Below are 8,061 nucleotides of genomic sequence, written 5' to 3'. Positions count from 1 at the left end.
TGTTTGCTCTGTGCTGGAACATTATCATGCAGATGGCTGCCTGTCTGCTCTTATCAGAGTAGCTTAGGTCACCATATGTAATTCTTCTATTTATCATGGGAAATGTTTCAGATGCAATGACTGGATTCTAATTTCTCCAAAGATTTTGTCACTCGTGTCCTGACCTTTGGAAGATATAGCAGACTTTTATCTCAACCTTTCCTCTCAACCTTTCCCTCGCCCATCTGTTAGATACTAGCTTCTCTACCCTTTGCAATACTTTTGAGTAATCCAAGAGCAAATTTTTTACTCTGTCTCTTTGCCGAATGACAGCTCTTGTTGTAAAGAAAGAACTATTTAAAAATCTTCTAGGCTTAACAGACCTGGATAAGCAAAGCACATAAACTGAACTTCACCTTTAAGATACCTCTATCCCTTTTATCTCCCAAGGGAAGAAACAATGTTGTTTAAAGATGCAGACATCTGTCTTTTGTGGAAAAAACACCCTTGTTTTAGAAAGCTGAAAATTCAGGGTGCAAGTTCAGACCTCTTCTAATGTCAGGACTTCAGCATAACTCAAAATGACTCATTATCTGGACTAAACTCAAAGAGATTTTTCATTAATATTCAAGACTCTCATATCTCATTTTCTTTCCCATTTCAGCTCCAGCACAGGAAATTTGGACATATTCCATTCAACTATCCCTTTCCTTTATATTGACAGGATAAGATTAACAAAAAATAAATGTTGCTTTTGATCCTGTGATCCCGAGTTGGGATTTCTTTTCTGACATTAGTGTTTTTCTTTTTCCCTTTGTTTTCTTTTAGAAATGTGAACCTTAACATGAACCAGACTACCCACCACATGCTTCATTGCTTCAAGTTCTCTGAACTAATTAGCTGATGCACTGATATTTAACTTCACCAAATATAAAATTATAAAAAAATAACAAGTTTTATGGTTCTAATTATACCTTTAGGATTCTGGCATTACAGAATGTCCAAGTTTAGACTATTTATCCTGAAAATCATCTCTTAATTTTTCCTCTGTTATATGTTGGAACCCAAGACATAGCTCAAAACGAAGTACATTAATGAGTGACCTTTTAATATTAAAATATTAATTGCTTAAACCAAACACAAAAAAGGGAAGTCATTCTTCTTAGGGGTGAATTCTCTTTGTGATTGGCAATCCATAAATAGACAAGGCTAGTCCCTCTGCAGCAAACATCTGTAAAATTATCTCTACTTTTCTGTCTACGCTTTTACTTACTCAAGATTCTCTAGATTGGCCTTTGTCCTGAAAGATAAAATTTGCCAAAATGGCTCCTACAAAATGTTGTTTGAATACAAAACACAGCAAACTGCCAGTTGTGAGAAATGCTTTCCTCCAGTAGTTATATTCTCCAGAGTGAGGAGAATATTATTCTACTTAGTATTATAGTTAACAACATCGACATTTTTCCATGTCTTTTTTAAAATGTAGTCCTACTGGAAAGTTTTTCACAGTAAGCCATAGAAGTGCCCCAAGGAAAGCACTTCTGAAAACATTCACCTTAAAATAAGCATCTGAATATACAGGCCAAAAGCACAATATAATTTTTCAGACTGAATCTTCAGTGTAATCATCTTGTTCAACTGTCAATTTACTAAATTAGAGCTTCTGTCACTTTATATCATTCAGTAGGTTCTGGGCTTATTCTTGTGTATGTTCTTATGTTTACTGATTGAGGGCAGAAATTGACTTATGTACATATATAAAACATTTAAAGTATAGTGGCATATTAATCTGATCATCATCTGAACATTGTCATAAAAACTAAACAATAAGTGGTAATAATCTGCAGTTGAGTGACTAGCCAGCAAGGTGAAAAAACAAGAAAGCAGATTGTTTCAAAGACTATTTTGAGAAACACATTGTCATCCACAATTTTTATGCTACCACAGTATACATTCACCTTTATTCAGTGAATTCCCCATCCAGCACACAGGCAAATCACGTGTTTACTTCTGGAATAGGTACTCAGCAGCAGAAGGCACAATGAGAGGGAAAGGAAAGGTCATAGCTAGGTAGTAGCAGTAAGTTACTCCTATATACAAAAGAACAGAGATAGATTCTAACACGGCTATGTTTTTTTCCTAGGGCAAATAGCTAGGGCAAATTCCAACTGATTTCTAATGGCTTATGTTTCCTTATGCCACAATTTAGAACAGTTACAGCCAGGTCCCTTGAGAATCCTAACTAGTTGTTGTTTTTCTACCTCTCTTGGTATGTCTTTGTCCCCTATGAGGCAGGTTAGCTTGAGAGTGCCTTACTCTCCCTTTTCATGAAGACATATGGTGTATTAGCCAAAGTTTCTTTCTCCACTAGCTACAAGTGTTCAGCCACAGGGGCTAGGGAGGATCTATAGCTTCAAAAACTCTGCAGCACCTGCCCGAAGTGCTCTCATCATAACAGTGAGCTGGCTCACACTACTGGGGCAGATACATTTTTTGTCTTTTTACCTGTGGCAACAGTCTTTTGCTGCCTTTGGCACAAAGGTGCAGCTCATACTCAAATGCATATGTTCAATTTATTACCTCAAGGAACCAAGGGACTTCAAATTGTAAATGACTGCTGCTGGAGTTTCATTTTTCTACAGTTGTTTAGACACAGTCTCTGCAGGCTGAACAACCTCAGCTCCCTCAGACTTTCATCACAGGAGAGGTGCTCCAGCCTCTGACCAGCTCTGGAGCCCTTCTCTGGACTAGCTCCAACAGCTCCATGTCCTTCTTGTGTTGGGAGCCCAGAGCGGGATCTCACCAGAGCAGGGCAGAGGGGCAGAATCCCCTCCCTGCCCTGTTGCCCACGGGGCTCTGGATGCAGCCTTGGATGAACACTTGGCTTTCTGGGCTGCCAGTGCCCATGGCTGGCATGAGCTTCCTTGCTGTTACTGCTTGATGGCATGGCACAAGGGCTTTAATGCAAGTACTTCCCTTTGGGAGTGTCAACTTGCGTTTTCTAGGAACAGCCCTAGGAAAGTCTGGGCACCATGTGACATCTGAGGAAAAAAGAGAGGTATCCATAGCTGGCTCATGTACAATTTTTCATCCACCAGTTCCCCCAAGTCCTTTCTCTCTGTTCTCAGGCCATTCATCTCCCTGACTGTGTTAATAGTGGGGATTTTTCCAACCCAGGTGCAGGACCTTGCATTTGGTCTTGCTCAGCTTCATCAGGTTCACAGACTCCTCAAGTCTGTCAAGGTCTGCCCAGGTGACATCCCTTCTCTCAAGCACATCAACTTCATCACTCAGCTTGGTGTCATCTGTCCATTTGCTGAGGGTATACTCACTCCCACTGTCTCTGTCATTGATAAAGGCATTAAATAGCCTTGAGAGACACCCCTCATTACTGGTTTCCACTTGGACATTGAGTCATTCACTGTAACTCCTTGGATGTGGCCACCCAGGCACTCCCTTCTCCATCCTATGGTCATCTATCAAGATCAAATCTCTCCATTTTAGACATAAGAAGGTTGTGGGGAACTGTACCAGGAGTTTTACAGTTACATGACATCCATAGCTCATCTTTGTCCACTGATACAGTTACTCCACTATAGAGGGCTACTATGTTAGTCAGGAGGAAATCTGTTCAAAGACATTCTCATAAATTGGATTTAAGAAAAGTTGAAGGTTTCTCTCTTTTTAGAAAGTAGAAGGTTATTATGTGTACCACAGAGACATTTAAAATTGTCTTTATTTAGACTGTCACACAGCTGAACATTGTTTGATTTAATCCAAACTCCTTAGAATATAAAATTATTATGATTCTCATCTTTAAACTTTTAGGTAATATGCTAGCAAAACTAAAGACAACTGAATTTACAAAAATATTACTGAGAACAATAGCCTTTCAAAACGCCATAATAGTGTGATACATCATATGAACATCTGAATCACAGACTCATTGAATAGTTTGGGAGGGACCTTATAAATATCATCCAGTTCCAAACCCCCGTCATGAGACACCTCCCATTAGACCAGGTGGCTCAAAGTCCCATCCAGTCTGGACCCAGCTTTATACACTTCCAGTGATGTGGCAGCCACAGCTTATCTGGGCAACATGTGCCAGTGCCTCAACATCCTCATAGTAAAGAATTTCTTCCATATATTTAACTACGTCAATTTTCATAATATTGGTCAAATTTGTATCAGCTTGTACTTAGCTACTCGTGATCATGGTTTGTAGGATACAATTTTAGGACATTTGAAATGGGGATAATAATGACACAGCAATGCCAGAAATTGCAATTTAAAATTATATTCGAATCTCAGGAAAATTTTATTGCTAAATTAAACAGAAAAAACAGTATCAAAACTTAAAATGCACAGACACAGCTATTCATCAGTACGTACCAGCTTTCCTAAATATGTGTTTAACACTCACAAACATTCGTGGTTTGACACCCTCCTGTGACAGGCTGTCGTATGATCTCTATCCAAGTCAATTCTTTTAATAATGAGGGGGCAGAACTTGTCTGGACCAAAATAAAGAGAGAAGAAAGTTGTAGAACACTGCAGGTCACATCAAGGCAGCAATTGAGAACTAGAAAATAATTTGAAGAACACCTTGCAAAGGATGCTCAAACCGATAGTAAAAAGGTCTTTACACACATGAAAAGAAAGAAGGTAGTAACAAAACTCATTAGATGGGTTAAAAACAAAAGTCTTAACTGGGGGAGGGAGTAGGTAGGGGTGGTCAAGGAAGACAAAGCAAGCAGAGAAGCTCAAAAACTTGTCTGCCCCAGGCTGCATTTGGAGATGCTGGGGATTCATGACACCAGACCTGCTGAAGAGGATGTGATCTACATCAACTTGAAGTGACTTCACAGGAAATACGAGCTTAAATAGGGAAGACAAATATAGGCTGTGTAAACATTTCACCTGTAAGTGAAGAAAGTCATCCAAACTTGGCGACATTGAGGCACAAGTGATGAGAGACCTCAGCTACCAAACTGTGGAACTACTGCTTGTGGCATAGAACACATCTTTATGGCTGGGAGGTGGCCACCAAAGCATCACCAGCCAAGGCCATGACAGAACCCATCCTGAGAGGGAGAAACTGGAAAGGCAGACCTTGTCCCTTGTGAACTGAACCACTTGTGGCAAAGCTCACTAAGCACATGGACAATGAGGGGCTGCCTGGGAAGATTTTATTCACGTGCGACCAGTGAGGCTGCCCAGAGTGGTTATGGAGTCTCCCTCCCTGGAGATACTCTAGAACTGCCTGCACACAATTCTGTGGCACTCAGGTGACCATTCTTGAACAGGGAGGTTGGGCCAGATAAGCTGCTGTGATATCTTCCAACCTTGCCCATCCATGATTCTGTGATCTTTAGAAGCTAAACTGCCCGATTGCCTGCTTCGTGAGGGTCCATCCCGTGTTTTCCTTCAACTTCCACACCGCCCGTGGGCACTCTGAGCTTTCCTTCGGTTTCGCTTACCTCCCACACCGGCGAGCTGTTGGCACCCACCCCTTAGCAGGGACCCGTGTTTGCTGCTACCCCGGCGGCCTCGGGCTCTCCCCGCCCTCAGCCCGAACCGTGCCTCGCCGCAGCCGCAGGAGACCGACTCTGAGTGACCGGCCCCGGGGTGACCAACCCCGGGGTGACCGACGCTCCGCGGGTGACGGCCCCGGGTGACGATCCTGAGTGAGCGACTCTCCTCAGGGTGATGTGCTCTGTGAGGGCGATGAACTCCGGGTGACCCACCCTCCAGGGGTGACTGACCCTAGACGACCGATCCTCGGCAGGTGACTGACCCTGAGTGACCGACCCGCAGCAGGTGACTGATCCGGAGTGACCGACTCCGAGTGACCGGCCCCCGGTGCCGGACGAACCCCCCGCGCCCTCCGCCCACCCGGCAGGTGCGCGCTCACGGGGCGAGGCGGGGCGCGCCCCCGCGCGTGCGCGCGGCCGCCGCTGCGGGCCCGGGATCGCCGCGGCCGCGCCTGCGCGCGCCCCTTTCCCCTCCCGGACAAGATGGCGGCCGCGGGGGCACCGGCCGGGGGCGGCGAGTGAGGGACCGGGGGGGACGCGGCCCCGGTGCCGCGGCTGAAGGGAGGCGGCTGCCGGGCAGGGACAGCGGCAGGGGAGGAGGCAGCTGGGGGTGCCCCGGAGCTCCGCGGCGGGGATGAGGAGCCGGGAAGCCGGGGCAGGGAGCCGGTGAGGAGGAAGCGGGGCTGCCCTGTATGCGCGGCTGCCCGGCGCCTCTCACCGCCCCGGGGTCGGGGCGCAGTTCGGCGGCCCGGCGGAGGCGTCGGAGGAGCCGTGACGGCGCTGGCGGGGGCAGAGGAAGGCGGACAGGTGAGTGCAGGGACCGGGATGAGCCCTCGGGGCGCTGCCCCCGTCCGGTCCAGCGCGTGTCACTCAAGCAGCCGCTTTGCTTTCCTTTTTTTCTTCATTTATTTTGCGGTAGCGCAATGTAATTTGACGTCACTTAGTGGTTTGGTCCTTCAAATTAAGTCTGAAAGTATTCAGGTACTCCATAGCTAGAGCACCCCTGGAATACGAAAGATACGTCTTAAGGAAGAGCTGAGCCACTATCTCTTGTGAAAAGATATTTAAAGACCTTGACCTATGAAAACCATGGTTTAAAACTCCACTATTAAACGAGTCATTAACCTTGAAACTCTGTGTCAGGAGGCTTTGTTTTTTCTGTTAAGTGCCCTCTGACCTCCAGTTATGTAGGGTGGGTTTGTACAGGTGTCTGTGACCACAGCGTCCAAATCTGTAGTAATTTTAGCCTTTTTGGCCATTCACAGCTTCGGAATTCACTGACTGTAAAGCAAAGTAGCTCAGATTTCTATAAACATCAGGCTTCATTGAGTAAGTGCAGAGAAAGGAAGATGTAGGTGTACTGAACTATCTGACTTGCTTGCTGCTGCCTTGTGTCCCCCCCAGCTATGAGTAGTATAATGGTGCTGACCTGTAGAGCTGTAAGACAAGCCTTTTGGTAAGGCTGACACAGAAACTTCTAACTTTCTGAAAAAATAAAACGTAGTTCTGCAGAATCTGTGTTCACGTACTTGCTTCTACCAGCTACTGGTTGAACAAGAGGAGATAATTCTATGTGCGGGTGGAGAAGCACAGATTTGAAAACTTTGCTTCAGGAGTACTGATAACATTTTGGTAAGTTAAGGCTACATCAATACTTAAGTGAGATTAGGTCGTTAATTGACATGCAGAGAAACTGAAAATTTTCCTCTCCAGGTGCTGTAGTACTAAATTTTTAAATTGGCTGTGAAAAACTTGTATGCAAGATGGGTTCATCCAATCCTAAGCACTCAAGAAATATTAAAGTGAAGGTCATGAGATCATTGTTCTGCTTCAGCTTCAACTTCCTTGATATGTTTTTTCCTTTAGTTACAGTGGAGACTATTTATAGTGTAGTTGTGCCCATTGACAAAGGCCTTGCAAGTACTTGCTCTCCTTAGATGCTTTAGATGTCAAAAAAGTATATTTGATTAAAGGTGTATATGTATGTGGCTGCATAAAGGAGGAAAAAAATTGTGGACAACCATATGGTCATATAGTTACTGAATTACTATTTTTTACTTCTTGGAAATACAGTAAGAAACTCTGCTGAGCATAAAATGCATCTTACAGCCTGCCTTGTTTATGCACATTCCCCATGCAATGAAACCTATCCTCAGGTATGTCAAGTGTTGGTACCCAGACATCTGTTGCACAAAATATTCCCCACATTACTGACATCACAAATACGGGTTTTTTAGAACATACAATAAATACTGCCAGCAGTGTGCTATGCCACTGTGTGCAATGAGTTTCTGACACTGTTTTGGTTTGTATTAATGCTAAACTTGTAGCTATTGACCCTAACAAACACCTGTACTTTTTATTTGCGGTATCTCCAGTATGCTTACTACACAAATATATTTTATGTCTAAAACTGAGTGAAGAATTTACTTTTCATGAATCTTTTCTATCTAGATAACCTCTAGAGTAAGGTAGTTATATCTCTCTATCATTGTATTTAAAACTAAACAGCTTAGTTAACAATAAATCTTCCTCAATCCTGTCA

At 44.0% G+C, this 8,061-nt stretch overlaps 1 protein-coding gene across 1 annotated transcript in view; it reads left to right on the top strand.

Annotated features, from left to right (window-relative positions):
- The first annotated feature begins 6,186 nt into the window (after window positions 1–6,186).
- The window catches only part of APC (APC regulator of Wnt signaling pathway), a 93,724-nt gene continuing 91,849 nt past the window's right edge, over window positions 6,187–8,061 (top strand). Inside the window, exon 1 of the mRNA XM_088156104.1 lies at window positions 6,187–6,323. The gene's annotated coding sequence lies outside the window, so the exon portion shown is untranslated. The remainder of the gene's footprint in view (window positions 6,324–8,061) is intronic.

Source organism: Sturnus vulgaris, chromosome Z (assembly GCF_052056855.1).
Source record: "Sturnus vulgaris isolate bStuVul1 chromosome Z, bStuVul1.hap1, whole genome shotgun sequence".
Lineage (NCBI taxonomy): Eukaryota > Metazoa > Chordata > Aves > Passeriformes > Sturnidae > Sturnus > Sturnus vulgaris.
The sequence above is the reverse complement of the archived record's forward strand: the minus strand, read 5'-3'. Positions and strand labels throughout refer to the sequence as shown.